Genomic DNA, 17,252 nt, shown 5'->3' with positions numbered 1-17,252 from the left:
TTTCTGTCAATGGATATTTTCTTTCCTGATAGCATAGGTATGGCCCAAGATGATAATGTCCAGATTCATCAGGTTCAGGGAGCATGAGTCAAAATTTTCACACATGGATGCCAGACCTTATCCCCATTAAGAATCTTTGGGATGTGCTGGAGAAGACTTTATGCAGTGTTCCGACTCTCCCATCATCACTACAAGGTCTTGTCGCAAAATGAATGCAACTCTGGACGGAAATAAATGTTGTGATATTGGATAAGATTATCCGAGCAATGCCACTGCAAATGGGTACCGTGATCAAAGCTAAAGGTGGTCCAAAGAACTATTAGAGTGTGTGAGCCATTTATCTGGAGGCTTATGTGTGATATACAACAGGCACGTTGTGTTCCAACCAAAAAGTGTCCCATTTATCGATGAAGGCATTTGTCTGATAAGATGCATCTGCAGTTTCCATAATTACCGATTACTTATGGATCTATCTGCCTCAGCTTGAGCTATATACTGTATATAATATTGCACAAAGAATAGCTAAACACTTAAATTTTCAATTTTGGCTGCTGCAAATTAATGTTTGCAAGTTAAGTTCAAGAGTTGGGTTTATGGCAAATATTTCCCTAACTTTTGGATTTTATATGTGGCCAGTGTAGCAGGATATATGTTTGATGCAATATGTCCTGGATTTTTACAGCTACCTCCAGACTGACACATGCTAAATCTAATCTCAAGACAGAATTTTCTTTTTGCAAGCGTATAAAGTTATTTTCATATCTTGAAAGAATTTGTCTTTGCATATCTGCATAGGTAAGTTGTTCTTGTCTGTCATGCTTCCTGTAACCTTGCTCTGTGACTCACTGGCCAGGAGACTCCTGGTCTGTCACGGCTATCCATGCCTGTGACTGGCAGGCTATCCAAATGAGCACTAGGTGCATTTGCCTGATGGAAAATGTAATGCTGTTTCATTACATTGATGTGACATGCAGCAAGCTAGATGGTCCTCCTCCCAGTGGCAGGAAGGAGCACTTTGGGTATTCCAACAACTGTGTGTAGTCAGAAGCAAGCAGATGGGATTCATTAGAGTGTGGATGGGGGTATCAAGTGATTTCTCTCACCCAGTCAGCGGGACTGAAGCTGGCCATACACCAGTAGAAGTTTGTTCAAAATTAATCGTTCACAAAATGTTCGTTCAACTTTCTAATAGTTGATGGGGTCAAATCAATGATCAATTTCAACCAAAGTGATGAAAAAAGTCGAAGGAGTAGACTTTTCTCCAACAAATTGAATTCTAACAGTGAATGTGGTTTTCATTCGGGGAAACTCCAAAACTGAATGTTAAGTCAAAATGAAAATCCAACGAAATTTCGGACAACATTCGACAAGTCTCTGATGGCATTATCGAATGGTCCAGAAAGATTTGATCCACCAGTGTAGATTTCCGGATGTATACAGAAATTTAGCAGTGTATGGTTCGCATAACGTGTATGGCCAAATTTGCTGTAAACAACACATTTATTCATACAGATCTATACAACAGAGCTAAAAGATGGACATTTGATGAGGAATAAGGGGCAGAGGGATTTAATTCCAAATGAGGGCTAGTTGGAGCTATGCTTTGCTGTTATGTTTTTAGATTGTAAGCTTTCACAGGAAGGACCCTCCTTACCATCTTGTCTTGTATTGTAACTGTAATATTTTCTTTATATTGTAAAGTGCTGCACAAACTGTTGTTGGCACTATATAAATCCTGTATTATAACAATAATAATAATAATAATAATATGTTTTTGAGCTCAGAGTCAATATCTATCTCTGAGTTGGCAGACCAGCATCAGATTCCAGTTTGCTCATACCGTTCAAGCATAAAATACCTTTGTAGAAGAAGTATAAAAAAATGTATTGCAAATGTTGCTCAACACAGTTCCGTGTGTTTAGCTCTCCATTCTAACATCATTCTGTGTCTGCCTGCCAAACATCTCAAGATTACCTAGCTAGAGCAGTGTGGGCACTGGAGGGGAGGTTGAATAAATGATATTCCCTTTGAATCCTCTGGCCAGCCCCTTCTGTGCTCACCTCTTTCTGTTGGGAGGGTGCGTCCTCTCATTCCACTTGTTAGAGGCTTGCTCACATAAAGGAGGGGGCTCTAATACTTTGTCTGCTCTTCATCCAAACACTTGATAGCAGAATTCCAGACTGCAAAAAAACAGCAACCAAGCAAGCTAGAGACTCCGTGCATGTGTGAGTACTTACAGTGTAGCAGTTGTGTGCTTATTTTTGAAAGCAAGCGCTCTAAAACAATTACTCTAAATGTACTGTGCAACCAGGTGCTTCTGTTTGTGTTAAGAAACAGCTATTTTGAACCAAAGAAAAGAATGTTGGACTCTACTGGTACAATTCTTTTCCTTGGTTCAGAGTTGCTGTATTGTAACGGTTTGGGTACCCTGACCCACCACCTAATTTAACTTCCTGGTAAATAACTCAATTTGTTTAGAAACAATGTAAATCGACAGACACTATGGATCATTTAAACTTTCTTTGTTTTGTTACTTTGGCCTGTGATACAAAGGTGACTTCTCTACCGCGTTACAGCATGACTGAGAATATCTGCAGTAAGCCAGCTTTCTACCAAATAGTAGTGAATGTAACTTACTACACAGATCATGTGAAATAATTGTGGCAGTTATGGCAATTATGGCAATGTATGATTGTTTACAAAATTGCAACATATCTTACAAATTATATTCAGTATCATTTGGTATAAAGCCTAAAATCAATTTGGTTTGTAAGGTTTGCTTACATGAAAGCGATATAGAGAAAATGTCTGGGAAGCAGGATTTTTGCATAATTTACTTTTTTATTGATAGGATTTTTGATTTATTTATAATGATTTTGAAATAATGTGATATACAGATTATCCGAGGGTCACCAGTTTCGAGCATGTCTTACTGTAGTGAGGTAGTGTATGTTTTCATGGAAAAACAAGGAACGCTGCAAAGCAACAGAGATTGTGTCAATCGCTAAATTCTTCCAGCATGCTGAACTAATTCACATCATTGTATGATCTCTTTAGGAAAACTGATTTTGGAGGGGTATTTTTGATTTATGAATAATACTACTTAAACAGATTTCACAACAATGATGGGATATGACATGGGATATGCCTGTCATCTCACATAGGGCCACATCATTGTACTAACCATAGTGTTTTGATTAAAACTGGACAGCTATGAGCACTGGCACACACAGTAAAGGATTGACCCTTATTGTAGAGGAAGGTAAATGATTACTCAACCAACACTAAAAAATTCTAGCAAGTTGGAAAATCCACAGAGACAATTTATTTATGTAGTTCTTTAAAGAATACCTACAGGGTTATTCACAAAATGATGAAGAGTTTGGAGAAGGCAGGATAAGTGAACAATCTAGGCCAAAATAGCTGATGCAGAAACATTTTCTAAGTAAGCTCACTTTCCAGTTCAGCTATGTCATCCCAGATTGTTCACTTCTTCTGCATTCTCCAAACTCTTCACCCTTTTGTGAATGGCCCTGTTAGACTAGTCACGCTGGCTTCCGCTCTTAAGGAGCTCACAATCTAATACATGTACTGCATGCATACACACTGTACAGATAACATGGTCAGCTTCCTTTTAACCAACCACTATTTTTTGTTAGGAAATCAGAACATACAAAAGGAACCTTAAGAACCACAAGAAGAAACTGCATTTCTCATAATTGAAGGGCAACTGGAGTCCTAAACCTTTTTTAAGCTTTGGATAGAGTGGAGAGGGATTAGTCAGGTTTTATTGCTGTCTATATCCCTGTTGGGACGATTCACTCTCTCTATTATTCCTGGTGACCGTTATCACTGAGAGTGAAAGTGACAGAAAATTCCAAATTTTGAATTGTCACCAGAACAGGAATAGATGGGAAGTCTTCCAATTGGGACACTAGTTCTGGTGACGCTGCTGACCACCAAGGCTTTCCCTCCTTTGGAGGAATTTCCTTTACCTTCTTGTTGTGACTATCGGGCAAGAAGTAAAGCGAAATATGCCCAAAGGGACACAGATTACAAAAATGCTGACAGGGGTCAAAACTCTCCCTTACATTACCCAGAACTCAAAAAAAGTGTTGGCTTTAGTTCTGCTTTAAACCTTTATCAGTGCATAGCACAGTAAAGCCTTCATAAAACAGAAGGTGTTCACATGTCTCATGTCATCATACATCCCAAAATAAGAGGATTATTCCTCAGTTCAGGAGAGTGGACGGAGTCATGCATATCAGTGCTGTAGTAATGCTCTATATATTTTACTGTTTGTTGTGTCAGTATGTGTTAGCAGACTTTTCCTAAACATAAGTAGATCACAATGCCAAAAATTCCAGAGATTTCCTTCTCCTAGCTCCAGACAAACGTTTATGAAATGGGTTTGGCATCTATAGTAGTGGCTAAGTCTGCCACATGTAGATGCTCCAGGACCATACTAATTGCTCATGCTGTTTAGGTGTGGAATGCAAAAGATTGTACAAGAGCTGCATGTGTTTGATACATGTGTCCATGTGAACATCAACAGGGCTATTCACAAAAGGGTGAAGAGTTTGGAGAAGGCAGGAGAAGTGACCAATCTACGACAACATAGCGGATTTGGAAAAATTCTCCCATTCAGCTCACTTTCCAGTTAAACTATGTTGTCCTAGATTGTTCACTTTTCCTGCCTTCTCCAAACTCTTCACCCTTTCGTGAATAACCCTGCAAATGACTGCATCTTCCATGCCTGTGTTTTGATAACTAAGCTGGTATTGCAGCCTAAAAAGTTGTTGGTCCCCTAGCAGTCTGAACATCGGTAAAGAAAGCTTAAGCTGGCTTTTGAATGCTAATATTCTTTGCATGTATGGGCAGCTTAAAAACAAGACAAAGGCCACTGAATAAAGGGTCTTATATTAACCATTGCATGTTCTACTGCTTTAATCTTTACAACTTTGGGACATTTCTAAAACTGTCCCAGCATTAGTGATATTTGTCGCAATATTTGCGATTTGTCGCGCTGAAAAGCGCCCTACGCGCGAAAAAGTACTTGAGCTTCTTTTTCGCGTGTAGGGGCTGTGTCCTCTTTTGCGAGCGTCCGCGTCGCAGGGTGGCGGAACCGGCGGGAAGTTTAAAATGTTTTTAAAAACAGATAGAGAAAAAAGGGAAAAATAACAAAACAAAAAATTAGTTTCACTGAACTAAAAAAGTGTAAAAACGTGCTGAAAAAACGAGCATAAAACGCTTGTATTTGGAACGCCCAGGTGGGAACCCAGCCTTAGTATATAAATAGTTTTAAATGTGAAGTAACCTACACAATATTTGCTGCTATGCATGCCACAAATGATTGTAACAAACTGATTACCCCAAAAATCACACAAAAAATTCCAATATATAGGTTAATATCTATAATTTATTTTGATAATTTGAGCATTATAAAAATATCTAAATATGAAAAATATGTTAAAGCAGAACTCTGTGCAGAATTTTCCTTAATCCTTGCAGTGGGGCTACAGTGCTACGGTGAGCTAGTCCTAAAATAAAAAAAACCCAGTTATACTTGATCTGATCTATCCTGATCTTTGGAGCTGGCTTGGTCTTAGACCGGTCCTTCCAGTCTCCCTCCCCCTCCTCTGCAGAGGTCTAATGTCCTGTAAATAATCACATTCTATAGACTGTATGTACGGTAGATGTGAGGACGCTCTGGGACATTCCAATGCTGCTGCGTAGGAGGAGACAGGCTTCAGAGACTGGAGAAGCAGTGAGCCGGCGCGGCGGTTTGGGCGAGTATAGCAGTGCAGGGTTAGCCCCTCTGCAAGAGTTATGAACAAACACTTTTGCCAGGAGCTCTTATTAAAATGTTGATTTTAAAAACAAAGATTCCACACAGTAAAGTACATCCAAAACAACAGTTTAAAAAGGAAAAAAAAAAAGACAAATGAAATGCCTTCAAGATTGAGTAATTTTATAGATGCATGGATCTAGAAAATAATAATAAAAAAATAATGTCTGATAAAGCAACTTGTTTTGAAAGCCCGTTTCTATGAAAGTTTGAGTTAGCCAACAAAGAAGCACTGCAACTGCACACAAAAAAGACTTTGTCTACCAAAACAGAAAAACCAGGACAAATTATTGCTATAATGTCAGGGCAAAGCGACAGGTACTCTTTATAGGGTCCCCACCCACTGATACTGGCTCTCCCTTGCTGATCCACATTCATTTGCAGGAGTGCAAAGACATACCCAGTATATCCAGGTATGTGGGTGCATGTGACCTTCTCCTCTTACTCCCAGGATGCAGGGCTCACATGAGGGAGGGGAAGGAAACAAACTCTGAGTAAGCTCTAAAACTGATCAATAGGGAGATTGCATAGATTTAGATTCTGAGCAGGGGAGGAGCACGGGTGAGTAAAATATCACTGTATAGGGATGCCCTATCAAGAGAACCTGTTACTTTACCCTTAATGGACAAACTAACCTCCTATTTTGCAGCGCTCATGACACAAACAGCACATTGACAAACTCATATAACGGCACACAGTCACTATCTAGGCAGATCTTTCCAAAAGCTAGCAGCTAGCAATCACACATGCTAATCTGATTGAGGCCATTCCCCCCAGAGTGGCAATGTACACAATTATCTTCACCCCCCCATCCCCACAGCAGCCACATATACCATTATTTTACCATATCTCCCAACTTTCTGAGATGGGAAAGAAGGACAACCTTTAGAACAAAGAAAGTAGGCAAATTGCAAGTGCAATAATTTTGGGATTACACAAAGAGTTTAATGCATTCTGATATATTTGGTAAATTCTTAATACATTTTTAGAGGAGGAATGGTTTCAAAAGCGGGACAGCCCCTCCAAAGCAGGGGCAGCTGTAAGCTTTGTGTTACCCCGTTCATTTCATACATACATGAAGACATACAGAGTTTTCTGTAACCCCCCCAACACACATATATACATCAATTGTATATAATATATACAGTTCTCATCTCTAGCTCTAGTGTCTTGGTTTGTGGTCCAGTGTTTGATGATTACTGCTAATCCTTACAGCTGGCAGACATAAAAGCTCCATCGCCCAGACCTACTTGTCATCAGAGGGGCCACCTGCCACATTGTGCATACCTCAGGGATGCAGACATTGACTTCCCCTGTGCTCTGTGTAATGTGAAAGGAAATTGCAGCACATAGAGAGATATGTGTTCTACTTGTCGGCATTGGGCACAGTGTGACTGGTTACCTGTTTGAAGAGGAGCTAATATCCCGGATCCTGGTTGCCAGGGGACTTTTTCCATCTCTTTGGCGATCTGGTGAACAGCATTTGCCCAGTCTAAATATTTAATTAAGATGGAATTCAATATATTTTCAGTAGAATTTTATCAAAATGTGGTGTGCATCAATACAGGTATGTTTGGATGCCTTGACAGGTGAAGGCAAACAAAGGAAACTCAAAAGCATCTTAAATTGACCTCAAGCTATTTTCCTTTAGAAACACCTGAATGCATACTGCATCAGTCTGTATCGTTCTACACTAACCCCTAGGCCAGGTTCAAATATTAATGCTGCAGTAATAGACTAGTTTCTCTGCACCATAACGCAAAACACAGTAGCAAACAGACCACAGTGCTTTGTAGTCTCGTTTAATATGAATGGCACCCCAACATACAAGTTTTTGTGCACCACAAGACATACATGTGAACCATCTGTGCATTGTGGGGTGCTTGAAAAAAAAGTTACAGGTGAGAATTTCTGTGAATTGGTGTGCACTGGCAGCCTATTCAAAATAAATGGGCTCCTTTTCCGCAACACACGTAAGCCCCCATTCACAACTAAGTGTGAGCATTATCAGGTGATTTATTTGTGCATTTTTACACATTTTTCAGGTGTTTTCAGGCTTGAGCATTTTTGTAGTAGACAATGGAAAGCTAGTTAGTAAGAGAGGGAGAATGTTGTTAGGCATTTTTCAGACGCCAAAAAGGCACAATTCTGCCAAAAAGCTAATGTACTTTTTTTAATGACAAACAACACAATGCTCAGGTGTGAATAGGTGCCAGTGAAAATAATGGGATTCTTAATGTTGAGTGTTGTACTTCAGAATACATGTGACAAAACACTGAGATGTAAAAATGCACTGCACTGCGCATATGTAAAGAAACATTTAATAGTAGTGGTATCTTCAATACTGATGTAGCATGTGCTAAGGAGGTAAAATAAAGTTATCAGCAGGCGCCAAGGAGTTCTTTTGTCCTATCAAAAGCGTCAAACAGCAGGTCAAGTCCTTCTGCTCAGGTCACATACAAGGTGACTTGTCATGTCCTTAGCCAATTTAATGCATGGAGAAACTTGTTTGTACAATACCTCAAGATGGTTTTGCACAGAAAAAATAAAATAGTAATAAACTCTTAAACCTGTTTTTTCAGTGATGAATCCAGATCAAACAATTTATACATTGCGCAGCAATTTTTTTATTGTTTCCAAAGCACTTACAGTCAGCATGTTTCCAAACAGCTCCGACTCTCTGAGCTCAGCTGCCTTAAACTGTCCAGCACAAGATCACAAAGAATAGAGCAGTTTCCAGCTGTTGTCCATCTCCTAGCTTGGTAAGATAGGAGGGAGAAACGATGAACAGGAAGCAGGGAGTGTCTTGCCTGCTGTGTCTGTGGGTTTGTGAAGACACACACGTCACTAGCACTTGCAAACGTGACTCCATAGGACCCTGCAAGGCCAAGAAGCCACCCTAAAACAGGTTATCATGACCAACTACTTCAGGAGGATGCTAGAACTTTTAAGCAGCTTCCATTATAATTGATTTAATCGGCATTTGCAATAGCTTAAACATTTTTGACTAATGTTAATCTATGAGCAGCTGGATCTAAACAGACTTGCGTCCATTTACATCTGATTACCTCCAACTCTGCTGAGGTTGGAAAAGCAATAAGAAACAGAGTTCTGTTTTGGCGGACCTGATCAAGACAGATTGGAGGTAATCTGATAATCTGTTAATGAACACTGTCTGTTTTCATCCACCTGCCCATAGAACTAACTAAGGGTCAGGTAAGTTCCATTTTTTTCCTCAGTCACAAGATAGAGGAAAAAACTGGATGGACACAGATTTCACAACAGTGACATCCGTCGCGTACAAATCCGATCACCAGGGGATCCATGTACAAAACCCTCAGCTGAGCGAAACTGACAGGCACCCCGTGTGAAAGCAGCCTTATGTTTGAAGGGCATTTCGGTATATTGTGCATATTATAAGACACTTTGCAGTCTTCAGATATGTGCAAAGTATACAACAGTGCAATAGACAGATATTGCTGTGATTTTATTACAAAAGCTAGAGCAATGTCTAGGGATGATTGCCATGTATTTAAAAGCTTGTGCATGTCCTATCTCTCTCTCTCTCTCTCTCTCTCCCCCTCCCCTCTTCTATTTTTTTATATAGTAGTAATACAATAAAAACAAAGTTAACCAATGGCATAAGGCATCATGGTGTCTCATTGGTTAGCAGTCTTGCCTTGCAACCTTGGATTTGTTTTTCATTAAGACTATCTGGATGCTGTTTATATGTGAATTTAGGTTAATTGCTTTCCCTAAATTAGCCTTAAGCTGGCAATACACCTTACAACCATCGCAAGACTACTGTCTTGCGATGGTTGTAAGGTAATTTAAAAAACATACGATCTGCCCATCTTGGACAGGCAGATCGTACTTGCGATCATTGCAAGCCCGCCCCACTGAAGGGCGGGCTTCCGATGACTGCAATGCTGAATGGGCAATGTGCTCTTGCGCACACCGGCCCGTGTGGCATTTGTCTTATGAGCAAGCCACAAACCAGCCAACCATCGTACAATTCTCGGCGGGTTTTCGAGCCTGCTCGTAAGACAAGACATTATTCAAAGGGGAAACCTGTTCCAGGGACAGATTTCCCCAATGGTACACAAACACTAAAAAAAAAAAAACTGGCAGGTGTTTTAACTCTTCCCTATTCTAACCAAAGCTAACAAAAAAAAAAAAGAGTTTGTGCTTTACATACTTATGTAACTCATAGACATATACTTTTGGCATAAGCCAAAGGCACATAAACATAATTTGACACCTGAATAGTCATAGTTTTTCAAACTGGTGCATCAAAGTCCACTCTTGTATCACCAGATCATGTAGTTTCATGCAATAGACAGGGAGTTTGCAGACACCCCTGATGCCAGGAGTGATTGACTTTTCCATTTTTTGGTTGGGTGTATTTTCTGGTACCCATAGATACAACAGTTGTCTATCTATGGGTACCTTGGTTGATTCCTTGTTAGATGATCAACAAATAAGAAGACTATTTAAACTATACACTTACAACATGACTATAGTATATGATCTACCATTTAAACTAATATATTTATTCAAAATGAAATTTGTATTTAAAAAAAGATCAAGTTCCGTATTTGTCTTTATTTTTCTATTCTGGCCAAAACCTCATTTCCAGCCTGGGACTGGGTGTACAGGACTTTATGGGAGCTGGCAGACAGCTCCCTTGCAGGGAGAGTTATGGCTGTGCTCTAACCCTGAAACATCTGCTGAGTTTTATTTCCCCACTAGATGTTACCAGTTCAAGGATTCCGGCTCTTTGCCTTAAACAGCTGAAATCTCTGGACATTCCTAGGCCAATGTTAATGCACCTTGTAAATCAGCATTGTAAGTTCCTGGAATGTCGGAGGAGATAATGGCAATAATAGACAAGTCAGGGAAAAATAACATTCATGCAGAATGTCAATGTTACAAGAAGGGTAAAGTGAAAATACGCCAAGTGATAAGAGGGGACGAGCAAAGCAATAACAAGGTACAATATAAAGAAATGTGATGTGGTCTCAGCCACTGGGCAGATTAGAAGTAAGTCATGGCTGAAGGGCAGGCCGGTGGCTCAGTTCCAGGCACAAAATCAGGACAACAGTGAAGGCAAACGATATTTTCATGACAAAGATATGCTAAGTTCACATCAAACCATTTAACTACCCATACACTATATCACTTTTGCAAGTGCTCAAAGATTACTGGTGGTAAAGTAGAGGAAATGCTTAAGGTGCACTCAACCTAGAAGAGTTATTTCAGTGTCCCATAGCTGCTGGCAAGCTAAGTTATGTGTTGGCTGCCTACCCCTGTTGTGTATTAAATCTTATATCTCTTAGGCTCCATTCATACAGGAAGCTGGCCGAATATGCGCAGAGCCGCTCTAAACATAAAAAACAATGCACTTTTATGTGCATTGTTCAGACTTTTGCGGCGAAACCATGCGGCCTGCAAAATAGTACAAGTGCAATATAATGGCAGATTCTGCATGTTCGCAGCTATATAATAGCTAGAAACAAGCGGAATCCGTGCAGATTCAAAATGTTAGCGTTTTCTACCCGCGCAGTCTTCTGAACAGACAACCGTGTGAATGGAGCCTAATATCTCTCCAGCTTACCAGATATAAGTAAAAGCGGCAAAGCAAATCTTATCTACATACAAGAAGCATGTGTATTCTAATTTGAACCTTGGTGTGCTTTGTGCATTTCTTCCAGATCTGTGTAGTAATCCAGCATTAAAGAAAAACTCCAGGAAATGTAAAAATTAACCCCTGCAATGGGACTACCCGCAGACTGCAAGAGCTAAGTGCTTGTTTTTATCTAGGGCCCAGAATAAAGAAAATATACTCACCTGATCCTCAGTCCTGCAACAATAACTGCTCACCTCTCTCCCCCTGCGGTGGTGGAATGTCCCTTGGCATGCTCATGTCTAATGTAGCTGCATTAGCAGTGATGACATTATGGGTCCTTAGACTGCCAGAGCCAAGGGGAAAAGAGACTGTGGGCAATAGTTTAGCAGCCAGGAGAGACCAAGGATCAGGTGAATATATCTTCTTTATTTTAGCCCCTAGAATAAAACAAGCACTTGACCCTTGTTTTGTGGGGGTAGTCCCACTGCAAGGGTTAATTTTTAAATTTCCTGGAATTCTTCTTTAATGCTGGATAACTGCACAGATCTGGAAGAAATACACAAAGCACATAAAATTCAAATAAGAATACGCATACCTCTTGTATATAGACAATATTTGCTTTGCTTCAGCATTAAGCTATTTACATGATTATCTGAAAAGACTTGTAAAAATGTATTTACATTTCTGGAAAAGATAAACAATTTGGAGAAAATCAGTCCTACAAGTGAATCAGACATTCCTGTAAAACTGTGGCATGTTTCCACCATAGGGGCCTTTATTCCATTGATTAGACTCCATACAGCATAAGATGGTTTATAACCATTTGCACATTGCCTTTATGTTATGGTAAGATGCATTCACAAAGGACTGCACTGTTAAACAGTAATTAGCATTGGTCCTCCCAGGCACAGAAGGTATTAATAACTTCTTCATTAGTTTCATGGGGCTTGGAGGTGCTGCATGATTTAGCCTAGTTGAGGATGATGCTTTTTCCTTTGTACATTTCCCAGATGGCTGTGAAGCAAAATTTCATATTTGAAGAGCTCCGTGATAATCTTCAATGGTTGAAGGACTCTAATGTAATATTTCTTACGGCTACTTGAATTTATATTTTACCCCGGGTATGTTGTGCTGTCTTATCAGGCGTGCCAGCAATAAATGATCCGTATTTGCTAATGCCGCACGAGGGGAGGATGATAAATGTTAACAGTCAGATAGCTGGATGTTTCTTGCATATGAGCAAGGTAGAAAGATTAACAGGATGATTTATGGAATGACAAGATGACAGCAACCTAGAAATTTGAATGAAGCTGAACTGTCGATTTTCCATAGTACCTACAATTTTCCAATTTTAATTTTTTTTCGGAATGAAACAGATTTGTTATAGGCAGAATTGACTAAGCCAGAACACACGTGTTATTTCCCATCACTATCATTATTTTCAGCCATGTGACTTTCATTTTCAGCTCTAATTGCTTAAAATAATAAGTATTATGACAAATAACAATCATTATAGCCTTATGACTTAAGCCAAATTACCTTTGTGCTACCTTTAATAAAAAATGGAGCAGAACATAAGTGCATCTTTTGGTGCATAAGGCATGGCACTAGTCATGCACTATCTACTAATGCAGAGGACCTCTGTCCAGGCAGAGCTGATAACTGGCTGACTATACCAGATTGTCAGTGTTCTAGGATCCTCTGGCAGACCCAACATGACAAATGTTGAGGCACTGGTCACTTTATACTGAGGAGCCAGCATTTACGATATCTCTTGACACTGTGCCCCAGTCTGTGTCTCAAGACTGCTGACAACAGCTTCAGTATAAGCTAAGCCTGCAAGCTTTGTCTATAAATATATCATAATATTATTATTACTGTTACTGTGTATTTAAAGGAGAACTATGAGGTGAGTGCTTTTCACTCACCTCATAGTTCTAGCCGACCTGTGACAATGAGACTGTCACATGTCGGCTCAGTAGATCGGGAGGTTCGCTCACCTCTCGATCCTGTCACAGCTCTCTGCCGTGACAGGGGAGGGGCTGGATTATCCCCTCCCCGCTCCGATCCGCCAGCGCTGACTGGCGGAACGGACAGGGGAGCGGGCGGGTACAGCTGGCTCTGCCTCTAGATAGTCAGAGCCTGCTGTCACTCACGCAGCTGGGCGGATCCAGACATAATTGTCGGGATCCGCTTCAGCTGAAGTGTCTCAGTACTGCGGCGTCTCAGTATACCGTGAGCTGTAGCTCGCGGTATACTGATCATAGGGTGATGGGAGGACGCTAGTTTGTGTCCTCCCGTTACCCTAAGGAGAACTATGGGGAAAAGTCTTAGCCCCATAGTTTTAGCCGACTTAACCCCATAGTTTTAGCCGACCTGTGACAATGAGACTGTCACAGGTCGGCTCAGTAGATCGGGAGGTGAGTGAACACATACCGGCGTTCGCTCACCTCTCGATCTTGTCAGGGATCTCTGCCGTGACAGGGGAGGGGCTGGATTCCCCCCTCCCCGCTCTGATTCGCCAGCGCTGACTGGCGGAACGGACGGGGGCGGGTACAGCTGGCTCTGCCTCTAGATAGGCAGAGCCAGCTGTCAGTCACGCAGCTGTGCGGATCCCGGCACGATTGTCGGGATCCGCTTCAGCTGCGGCGTCTCAGTATAGCGCGAGCAGCATCTCGCGGTATACTGCGGCGTCTCAGTATACCGCGAGCTACAGCTCACGGTATACTGAGCCAAGGGTGATGGGAGGACGCTAGTTTGTGTCCTCCCGTTACCCTAAGGGAGAACTATGGGGAAAAGCCTTAACCCCATAGTTCTCCTTTAAAGTGATATAAAAAAATCAAAAGGTTTTTAAGCTATTTTAACGTTCCTAGATGTTCAAAAGTTTTATATTCCTGCAGAATCAGCTGATCTCCTGATATCCTGTTTTCCTATGGAGCCACTTTTGTGTGTGCTAGTAAGCTGTGTGTGACTCCACAAACACACAGACATGGCAAGGCAAAACACTATACTGCTCCACTCTTCTCCCTCGTCCTTCCTCCCATCTCCAAGCCAGTAGATAAATGGCTGCTGGAGACTGTGCTGTCCCTTGTGATTGTACTTAAGAAGTTCAGTGAAGCTGAGCTGAGAGTGTTGGAGCTGTTTGGAAACATTGTGACAGTAAGTGTTTGTGGAAAAATGTAAAGAAATACTTTGCTGGGAAATATATATTTGTTTGATCCGGATATATTATTGAAAACAAGCTTGAGAGTTTATTGCCCGCTCAGATCTAGAGAGCTCCGGGCTGGCCGTTTTTCTACTACGGCCGGCCCGGAGGCAGTTAACTATAACAAAATCAAATCTTCTGCCCTGCCAGACAGTGCTAATCTGTGTGAGAGAGCTGAGTAAATCTGAGGACTGGCTGGACAGAAAACATATCCTTTAGGGGGTCAAATATATGTGTATCATCGGTGTATTTAGCTGTTCATCTAAATGGCTCTTTATTCTGGAAGGAAAAAACAGCTACAGAGTTTTCTGCAGCCTGAGTCCTAACAGTTAAATCTAGAGAACGTAGAACACAGGACTTCATGATGAAATGTTTATTTGTCTTGACTCACGCCAGATTGTTGCCTGCCACATGCAGTATCGTTTAATAGATTTCAGCACTGTTTGCTGTGAAGTCGGAGTCATGTAGGTGTTTAACAAATATAACATGGAAGAGGCTGTTGCCTAATCTGCTTGTCTCTTGGCAAGGTAGTGTCTAGTCTTGTAGAGACTGAATGGCGGTGGGTGGAATGGTATTTAAGTATCCCAGCATGGAAGCCCCAGTGTACGCTTCTTAGTCTTGATCTTAACATAGTAACTGTGTTGTGCTTGGGTGGTTCTTTCTCAGTTATCCTTTTGTGAAAGTTTATAGATGCATGAAATAGAGGGAGGGGCACAATGTCCCTATTATAACAAGCATCCCTGTAATAATGATAGAGAGGTTTGACCTGGATACAGCTCTTTCTCTCCTATCAATGCCGGTGTCAATAGGGACTATAATTTTAACCTATTAAGGCAGATTAGCATCAAATGTGGTTAATCGACAATAAAATAAGTGGGCATATCATTATACTTGTCAATAAAAAACGTACAATAGTAATGAATGGCCAGACAGCGGAATAGTCATGAAACACTTGTATAGAAAATGCTATGAAACTGTTAAAAGATGTGTAAGGACCTAGTCACACCTGCTAATTGGTGGATTGCATCTCACGACGAGTCCATGAGACTCATGGGCTCTCCTGTGGGCAGGAGGGGGTGTATAATCCAATGACAGCTGTTCACAAGTAATCACACAGCCTGTGATTACCTGTGAACGATCGCACCTGGATGCAAACAGTTTGCAAGCAGATGTGGGCATCACAGCCTGTGTGTTTACTTGGGAACAGCTGAGGGCAGTGGCAGCAGTCTTAAAAAAAAAAGAAAATGATGGAACCCCAAACGCACCTCCCACCCACAGGTCGCCCCCACCGAAACATGCGGTACCCCAATGCCGTGCATGCCAGTGCGGTAAGACTTGGGTCGCTACTTAATGACCAAGGATAAATGTGGGTCCTGAGGTTACACAGGTTGGGAAACACTGGTCTAAAGCATAATATACATATGTGATCCACATATAGCACCTGCCTTTATATTGCTGCACATATAAAAACGTACAATATCTTGGCAACTATTATTGTGAAATTCAGTTTGAAAATTAGATGAATTAGGTGCGGGATGTGCAGCTTACTTTATCGTGGACTTTTTGACCTTTTTGACTGTTTGTATTTTATTGTGTTTCTTTTGAACTGTGATTGTGCAAAGGTACATACAGGGGTTGTTAATGTGCCTTATCCCAAATATTGGAAAGTACTGATGGGTGTCCAAACTGAACAGGAGTATACAGTTATTGAATCATAAGTACCTAGTATCCTAAACTGTGCAAGTCTCTTCTGCTCATGAGACGAATATGAGAATTAGTTTATTCTTCGGAACATATGCATGATTTGTCCACTCGGCATTGGAGCATAGGAGAATTCATGAATTCTAATTAACTTGTATGATTCTGTGTGATTGTAACAGACTTACCCGTCCTCGGTCCAGCGCTGTCTGGCGGGGCCAATCACGGCCAGCTCGGCCGTTAGCTCCTCCCCTTCAGGGCCGTTCAGAACGGCAGCCAGCTCCGCCCCTTCAGGGCCGTCCTGGACGGCAGACAGCTCCGCCCCTTCAGCTCCGTCATGGACGGGACCCAGCTCCTCCCCGCCGCGCTCGGCGAGGACGGATTTAAGGAAGCAGGAAGGTTTGTTCAGCGTCCGACCGTTGTAAAGGGTGCACGCTGAACAAAGACCAGGAGTGATCCAAGCAGTCATTGCACCTAAAGGACCCACGAGAGACTCCCCAAAAGCGCAAGTAACCTATGGCAATGAAATACCAATCTGGATGTTTGCTGACATATCTCTGAACACTAACTCTGGAGTGCATATAATGTGTGTTACTTAGCTTGTGGACTTCACTTTTCAAAGGAAGAGCTATCACATCCTGTGTCTCTGCTATCACTTATGCTACAGCTGACTGTTAACCACTTCACTGCTGATATCACTGCTAGAGCTAAATACATGTACTAGTAATATTGATCCTGGAACTGGGAGTTAAATAGCTAATAACCTTAACAAAACCCTGAGTTTAATTAGAACCGCTGTAGTGCTGTTGTGTGAACTGTGTGTTGCGATCTCAGAGGTACTGCAAGTCTGCAGCGCTGTGGACCCAGGGGTG

General features: G+C 41.4%; 1 protein-coding gene across 1 annotated transcript in view; it reads left to right on the top strand.

Annotated features, from left to right (window-relative positions):
• Positions 1-2,038: 2,038 nt before the first annotated feature.
• The window catches only part of LOC108798533 (G-protein coupled receptor family C group 5 member C-like), a 44,840-nt gene continuing 29,626 nt past the window's right edge, over positions 2,039-17,252 (top strand). The window contains exon 1 of the mRNA XM_018570297.1: positions 2,039-2,225. The gene's annotated coding sequence lies outside the window, so the exon portion shown is untranslated. The remainder of the gene's footprint in view (positions 2,226-17,252) is intronic.

Source organism: Nanorana parkeri, unplaced genomic scaffold (genome assembly GCF_000935625.1).
Source record: "Nanorana parkeri isolate BGI_ZX_2015 unplaced genomic scaffold, ASM93562v1 scaffold1499, whole genome shotgun sequence".
Taxonomy (NCBI): Eukaryota; Metazoa; Chordata; class Amphibia; order Anura; family Dicroglossidae; genus Nanorana; species Nanorana parkeri.
Note: the sequence above shows the minus strand (reverse complement) of the source record. Positions and strands in the feature narration are given on the sequence as shown.